Raw genomic sequence first — 8,358 nt, 5'->3', positions numbered from 1 at the left:
ACAGGGATGAGAGGTGGGAGGGAAAGGGAGAGAGAAGGGAAATTGCATGGAAATGGAAGGAGACCCTCAGGGTTATACAGTGGAGGGGGTAGAGAGAGAGGAGGGGAGGGGAGGGGAGAGGTGGGGAGGGGGGAGGGTGGAGGATGGGAAAGGCAGCGGAGCACAACAGACACTAGTATGGCAATATGTAAATCAATGGATGTGTAACTGATGTGACTCTGCAATCTGTGTATGGGGTGAAGGTGGGAGTTCATAACCCACTTGAATCAAAGTGTGGAATATGATATGTCAAGAAATTTGTAATGTTTTGAACAACCAACAATAAAAAATTAAAAAAAAAAAAAGAGTAGGCTCCAAGAAGCAGTCCCCGCGGGGATTGAGCCCTTTTTAATATTTCATTTAGAGTCAGGGTCTTGCTGAGTTGCAAATTGCCTCTCTAAGTTGCTGAGGCTGGGTTTGAACTCATGATCCTGCTTCGTCAACCTCCCAAGTTACTACGATTACAGGTGTTCACCACTGCACCCTGTTTACCCCAAGTTTTTACATAGTAAGTCTCCTGTTCACAATTGTTTTCTATCTAAAACCTGTCATACAGAATACAGCTAATGATAGCATACTAGGTACTGGCAATTTGCTGAGAGAAGATTCTAGATACTTTACCACACAAAAATGGGGAAGGTAATTCTGTGTGCTGATGGGCATGTCCATTTGCTTAGCTGTAATAATCATTCACTATGTATAAGGATGTTAAAAATCGTACTGTTCGTCTTAAATATGTATTATGTAAAATACAAAAAAATGCATTGCAGCTTGTTATATAGCATATGGTCTATTTTGGTGAATATTCCATTTGCAATTGAAAATAATGTATTATGTAGTTGTTGGATGTAATGTCTTTACAGGTCAATTAAGTTAAGATGGTTGATAGCATTATTCAAATTTTATTCAAATTTTCTTTATCTCTATTCATATTTTTGTCTTTTTCTACAAATTACTGAGAGGAAAGTTAAAATGTCTGACATTTCTCCATTTACGTCTATTATTTTTGCTTCAAATATGTTGGGAATCTGTTATCAGATGTCTGTTAGGACTTTTTGTCTTCTTGTTGAATAATCCCATGGTTAGAAATGTGCGTCTTTTCTGGTAATACCTCTTATTCTGATACCTATGTTGTTTGGTATTAATATAACCACTTCTGCTTGTTTATGTTTAGTCTTTTTATAATGTCTTAGTTCATTTATGCTGCTATAACAGAATAGCTAAGACTGGGTAATTTATGAAAAACAGAAATGTATTTCTTATAGTTCTGGAGGCTGAAAGTCCAAAATTAAGCCAAAAGTGCTTGGTGTCTGATGAGAATTGGTCTCTGCTTCCAAAAGGTGTGTCCCTCCCATGGTATAAAGTGGAAGGGTAAGAGACCAGTCCCTTCAACTTGGAGCTCTTTAATGGTGGTCGGTGGTCCCAAGGCAGTAAGGAACCTCAGTGCCATTTGAACCTGATATGGGGGAATACTGGTAATGGGGGGCACAGAGAGAGAGAGATCATCCTTGACCAGACAGTTTTTCATGAGGGTACCCACAGCAGTACAATGACAAAATGACTTCTCATGGCCAAGTGGATTTGCAATGAGGAATTTTCAAAATGCTGACTTGATTGACAGGTTTGAGAGGGGTGCTAATGACTGCATTTGAGATACCCTGGAGCCTCCAGAAAAATAAACTAGAGAATATTTAAAGAAGATATGATAGGACTATTCCTATGCATCTATGCAGATGGGACATGGAGTTGGATAGAATATTAACCTGAGTGGACCACTGCTCGGTAGTGAGCTGGTTGAACTGGGGGCACTGCTGTTTCATTGGTGTTTGGGTAGAATTGTGAACCCAACAACCATTTGTAATGTTTTCCTTGGGAAGACAAATTCAGGCAACTACCAAACAATTGACTCAAATAACCTTGTGATAGCAAGAATAACTAATATTGAGAGTGTATTTTGAGCTTAGATTATGATGAATAATTACCCAAATGATCTCATTGAATCTTCACAGCAAGTTTATGTGGTAGGTACTGAGTTGTTTTAACCTATTTTATTGACAAAAAAAAAAGTGAGACAGAGAGGCGCATGACTTGGTTGAGGCCGCACAGCTAGTAAGTACAGCTAAGCAAAGTTATAGTACACTAGGAACTGACTTCCTAAACAAATCTCCTAAAGCTCAAGAAGTAAAATCAAGAATCAATAATTGGGGTGTTATCAAACTAATAAGCTTCTTTACAGCAAAGGAAACAATCAAGAACATGAAGAGAGAGCCTACAGAATGGGAGAAAATCTTTACCACCTGCACCTCAGGTAGAGCATCAATCTCCAGGATATATAAAGAATTCAAAAAACTTAATACCAAAATAATAATAATAACCCAATCAATAAATGGGCAAAGTAATTGAACAGGCATTTCACAGAATAGGAAATATGAATGGTCAACAGATATACAAAAAAATTCAACATCTCTAGCAATTAGAGAAATGCAAAATTAAAACTACATTAAGATTTTTATCTCACTTCAGTCAGAATGGCAATTATTAAGAATACAAGTAACAATAAATGATGGTGAGGATGTGGAAAAAAGGTACACTCATACAGTGTTGGTGGAACTGCAAATTAGTGCAACTCTGGAAAGCAGTATGGAATTCCTCAGAAAACTTGGAATGGTGGACTGGGATATAGCTCAGTTGGTAGAGTGCTTGCCTCACATGCAAAGGCCCTGGGTTCAATCCCCAGCACCACCAAAAAAAAAAAAAGAAAGAAAGAAAGAAAAGAAAAGAGAAAAGAAAAAGAAAAATACTTGGAATGAAATCAATTCGATTCATTTATCCCACTCCTTGGTTCATACCAAAGGATTTAAAATCAGGATACTATAGTGACACAGCCACATCAATGTTTATAGCAGCTTAATTCACAACGGCTAAGCTATGGAACCAACCTAGGTGCCCTTCAACAGATGAATGGACAAAGAAAATGTGGAATGTATCACACACACACACACACACACACACACACACAATGGAATATTACTCAGCCTTAAAGAATAAAATTATGGCCTTTGCCAGTGAATGGATAGAACTGGAGACTATGTTCTCTTCAATATGTGGATGTTAACACACTATAAGGTGGAGGTGGAAAACAGAAATTCATTGGATTAGACAAAGGGGAATAAAGGGAAGGAAGGGGAAGGGGAATAGGAGACTGTAGAAGGAATCATACATAACTATCTTATGTTCATATGTGAACATACAATCAAGTGAAACCCCACGTCATGTACAATCACAAGAAAATGGGATCCTAATTAGGATAAGTTATACTCCATGTATGTATAATATGTGAAAATATACTCTACTGCCTTGTATATCTTAAAAGAACAAATAAAAAAGGATATAGTATGCCAAGGGACATATTATATGTGCATACAATATGTTCAACAGTATTACATATATTATAATTTAGTAGTCTATAAAATCTAACTAGTGGTCTATATTTTCAAACTGTCAGATCCTCATTATTTGCGGAGTCTGTATTTATGAATTCACCTGTTTACTAAAATATGTTCGTGGTCCCTAAATCAATACTTTCATCACTCTCATGTTTGTTCACAGACACGTGCCTGCAGAGTGGTGAAAAGCTGAGTCGGTCAACACGCATTCCCTGCTGAGGTTGCTCATGGCAATGCTCTGCCTTTTTATTTTACTGCATCTCACTGCATAATTGTCGCAGATTTTATGCCAGATATTTTGGCAAGAGTGGGGAATGTGACCACCATATGAAGCCTTTTTCCTAATTGTGCTGGTATTACTTTAAAATCATTCATTAATAACCTGTCTTTGGTGCAAGATTAGGATACACAGAATATGCATGAATATATATTAAAACTGAAGAGTCCAAACTGATGCACATCATTTCTTCATGACAGTTTGGCGAACATTTTTCAGACCTAAAAAAAAAAAAAGTTAACACATTAGTTGTTATTGATTTGTGCTTTGTAGAAGTTGTAATATTGCACTTGAGAAAAATTTACCGCAGTATTGCAATGTATGGACTTGCAAAATGTAATCTTCTGTGTCCAAAGAGTCTGTGCCACGGTCTTTGGTTGGTTTCTTTATCTGACACGCCATCTTCCACATCCCTCATATAAAGATGTGTTCGCTGTTAGCACTGCGGTGATCTAAATAAACTCCTCAAGTCAGCTTTCAGAAATACACTGGCAGCATGCTTGAGCTGAGATTTCTAGGCTGTGACTCACATTGCGCAAGAAGACAAATGCACTTCTATGTGCAGCTAGTGAATACGTGGCTGCTCTGCTTATCTGTGTGACAAACAGAATGGTACCATGTGACAATTAGGTGAAGAAATGTAGTAAGCCGATTTTTCAACTGAAAAAGTAGTGAGAGAATCATGTGGTAAAATACGGTATCCTACTGTGAACAAGAAAATTTTTCATGGTCTACTTTTTTTTTTCACTTTTTTTTTTTTGTCTTTTGGTTTGATTTTGCTGTTTTACAAAGGACTCCCAGCATAGTGTTGAAGTGCAGTCTATAGTTCCTAAGCACAATAACTGTGATGTGCCTTAGGGAGAAAATATTTGCATTAGAGAAAATTTGTTCAGGCACAGGTTATAGTGTTATTGGCTGTGAGATCAACACTAATGAATCGACAATCTATACTGTATAAAGTGTCTTGAAATAGAAGCACACCTTAACCAAGGCTTTGTACCGATAAGTGGATGAAATGATTGTGGCCAGAGGGTTGCAGGAGCCTAAGTCTGCATTTCCCTGGGAGCCATGGCTTGGTATATTCATTACTTCAGTGTTTGTGGCGACGGAAGAATCCAGCAACCGTTAATAATTAGAACCAATTAGCTGTGTCAATTATTTAACTGAAAAGAAATAGGAACAATCATGTTGTTTTATTCTCTTAACAGGATCCCAGAAGAGATGATGGAAACCTACCTGGGAACTTTCTGGAAGATTTTGTAGAAGAGATGATATGTCAACTGGGTCTGGCCTATCAGGTGCTCAAGAGGTGGGAGAGCGGGACCACGGTGAGTATGTGGTGGGAAAACCTGGCTTTTCTGAGCAGCTTAGAAGGGTAAGCAGGCGGACTGGCATGAATTTTCCATCAAGATTTTCTCCATCAAGAATCAGGATTGGTTTTTCTGTGAAGCCAACTCCTTTCCATCCTCGTTCCCTAATCACATGAATATACCTCTGTGGCCGCGCTCACGAATGATCACCAACATGGGTCACACAGCAGGTCAGGGCTGCACAGCTCCATAGCTGGGCTTTTACCAGTAAATTCCTCCTCCTAAGAATTTGGAATTGAAACTGTTTCCACTAAAGAGAATTTTTAGATGTGATCTGGGAGGATGCTATATTTTTGGGAACCAAGTGGCCATTTTTAGCTATGGATTGAATAGTGTCCCCTCAAATGTGGTAAATTGAAGCCATAACTCTTAGACTTCAGAATTTGGTTATTGGAAGATAGAACCTTTAAAGAGGGATTAAAGTTAAAGAGGATATAGGGTGGGCCCTAATCCATTAGGACCAAAGTCCATACAAAAAGAGGATGAGATACTAAGGATGGGGCACACGGAAGAAAGGCCAGAAGAGAAGATGATGAGATGGAGCAAAGGCTGAGGAGACCCAATAAATCCAGCCTTGTTCACACCTCGATCTTGGATTTCACCCTCCAGAACTGTGAGGAACACTTCTGTCGTTTAAGCCACCCCATCTGTGGCATTCTATTGTGGTGGCCCTCGAAGACTAATACAGAGACAGAGAAGGGCCAGGGAGAAACAGATGGACAAAGAGAAAGAAAGAAAATCAGTGGCAAGAGAACTATAGCTAGAGAAAGGGAGAAGGTGACTGCTCTGGTTTTAGATGATTTCCATTTCCTGCTTCTTGTCCTCCATGGAGCTTGACTACACTTGTCCTTCAGTTCTATGAAGTTTCCTTTGTATCCTTGCGATAACTGATTTTTTCTTGAACAAATTCTAATGAGTTTCTGTTATCTGCAAGACAAGGAAGAGGACACATTTAGGAGCATCTTAGTTTGTTTTGTGTTTCTATAACAAAATACCTGAGACCCGTATGTTGTAAAGAAAAGAGGTTTATTTGGTTTATGAATCAGTGGCAGAAAAGTCCAAACAGCATCTTGCAAGACCCTCTTGGCTGTGTCACATGTGATAGACTAACAGAAAAAGAAAATGCTTAAGAGGCTGAGTTCATAGGGTGGCATTGCTTTAGATCAAACTATTCCTGAGAAAAATAATCCAATCACAAGAGACCTAACCCACTCCAAGAGATAGCATTGATCTATTCATGAGGGTGGACCCTCCATGACTTAATGAACCTCTGGGGCAAACCACATCCAAACCATAACAAGGAAGTAATTATTTTAGCTTTAAATATTTTTTAATTTGTATTGCCTGGTGGAGTTTCCCACAATGCTGCTCATCACTAGACATTCAGGCAGAAGAGAGCCTAGCAAGACTTTTCTGGGAGCCAGCCCCATAAAGAAAAGGACCACTGTATCCTAAACTCCCCACCCTGAGGCTGCAACATAGTAGACATTCCATAGTCAAATATAAAATGAAAGAGTGAGATCAATTTGCTACATAGTGATAGCACTTTGTTTTCCCTATTGAACATTTTTGATTTTGCAATATTTCTTGTTCTGAGTGGCAACTGTCTTTTTCAACCCCTGTTAATGGAAGAGTGGAAGGTAGAACCAGGAGATAGGGTTTATTGTATACAGATCCCAGAAAAATCGCTGTAAGATTTCTTTTCCTCCGTTCTAATTCCCCTCACAAAATCCTCAACATTGATTTTCTTGGATTTTTAAAAAATCTGTCCTGAAAGTATAGTTCAAAGTTTCTTTTAAGTATTTTATATGTAAACTTCAATATGCTTGTACTCTGGATTGTTAGAATATTTCTTTCTGAGAATTAATAAAAACCTTAGCTCAGGAATGAAGTTCACTTGAGTTATGGTTTAAGCTGCGCACTGAATTTCTAAGATGTGCCTGCTTTCCAGGTGTTTTCTCTTTGGACCTGAGATTCTAAAGCATAATTTTAAAAAACAAATTAGGAGGCATGAACTTGCCAATAAATTTAGTTGGGAGCAGAGCTTTGGGTCGTATCCACAGATCTTACAACTGTGCTGAAGGAAAAGTTGAGAACGATTAAAGAGATCAAATTATGGAAGTAACTGATTTGGAAAAGACTCACATGGAAGATTGAAGGACCCAGTGGTTGTGAGAAGGATTAAGAAACATAAGTGATTTTGGCTACTTTACTTGCTTTGAAAACCACACGAAGTAGTTTTTCCACTTTCCTCCGGCTTGGAACCTCTGTGTTCAAAATAACTTCAAACAGATGTGTTTGATTTGAAATGTTCTCCCAGAAGATGATGCCCGGTCCTTTGCAGGGTAGAGCAACTCCTGGAATCTGGGGCCCCGTGTGACAGTGCCATCTGCCTTATTTCCATCCAGGTTGGGAAATAGTCAAACCCCAAATCAAGTTGCCAGAAATGGCTTCATAAAAAGGAGCAGCAAAGTTAAATGTGGTAATCCAGAGATGTTACTGAACTTCAGGAAAGAAGAGGGAGGGAAGGAGAGAAAGACCTGATTGAAAATCTCTGGAATTTGTCTGTTTAACTTGATATTTTACTTTTTATGGTCATATGGTTTGGTACCTTTGTAATGAAGGTTGGGCATGTTGTTTGTCTCACTCTGAGGACTGTTTATAACAAATAGCACATCACCCTACCACCACCATCACCACCACTACCACCATCATAACTATCATTACCACTAATATTACCACCAACATCACTATCACCTTCACCACCACCACCACCACATTCAATACATCACCAGCACCAGTACCATTATTACCACCATGACCACTCTACCTTCAATACTTGAAGGCAGATTCCCCAGGCTAAAAGTAGGAACAAAAATCTTAGCAGGCAGAAGTTGGCCCACCCTGAAATTGTATTTACCAAGTCTGCTTAAGAGGATTAAAATCCTAAATTTAACAGCCATCTGTTACAAAATTCCTCCAAAATCAGTCCTTCTGCTATGCCATGGATTATACATCAAAGTCAGTCTCATTTGGCATTTTGCTCCACAATTCAGCCAAACCCTTACTTGAGGAATTTAATTTATTTCAAATATACATTTCATTGATGTTCCTTGCATTTTTACCAAACTATGTTCTTTGTATTTACTTTGGCTGAGGCATCATCGCATAGTTAGACGAAAGGAAATAGCTCTGAGTTTTTCTGAGTTGCTAACGCTAAGGGGAG

General features: G+C 38.6%; 1 non-coding gene across 1 annotated transcript; it reads left to right on the top strand.

The window, feature by feature from the left end:
- Window positions 1–2,705: 2,705 nt before the first annotated feature.
- Window positions 2,706–2,784, top strand: Trnav-cac (transfer RNA valine (anticodon CAC)). Its single transcript has one exon. It is a non-coding gene; the product is annotated as a tRNA-Val (tRNA).
- Window positions 2,785–8,358: the final 5,574 nt, after the last annotated feature.

This window comes from Marmota monax, unplaced genomic scaffold, assembly GCF_021218885.2.
Source record: "Marmota monax isolate L192 unplaced genomic scaffold, Marmota_monax_Labrador192_F-V1.1 WCK01_AAM20220418_F8-fsc00029, whole genome shotgun sequence".
Classification (NCBI taxonomy): domain Eukaryota; kingdom Metazoa; phylum Chordata; class Mammalia; order Rodentia; family Sciuridae; genus Marmota; species Marmota monax.
The sequence above is the reverse complement of the archived record's forward strand: the minus strand, read 5'-3'. Positions and strand labels throughout refer to the sequence as shown.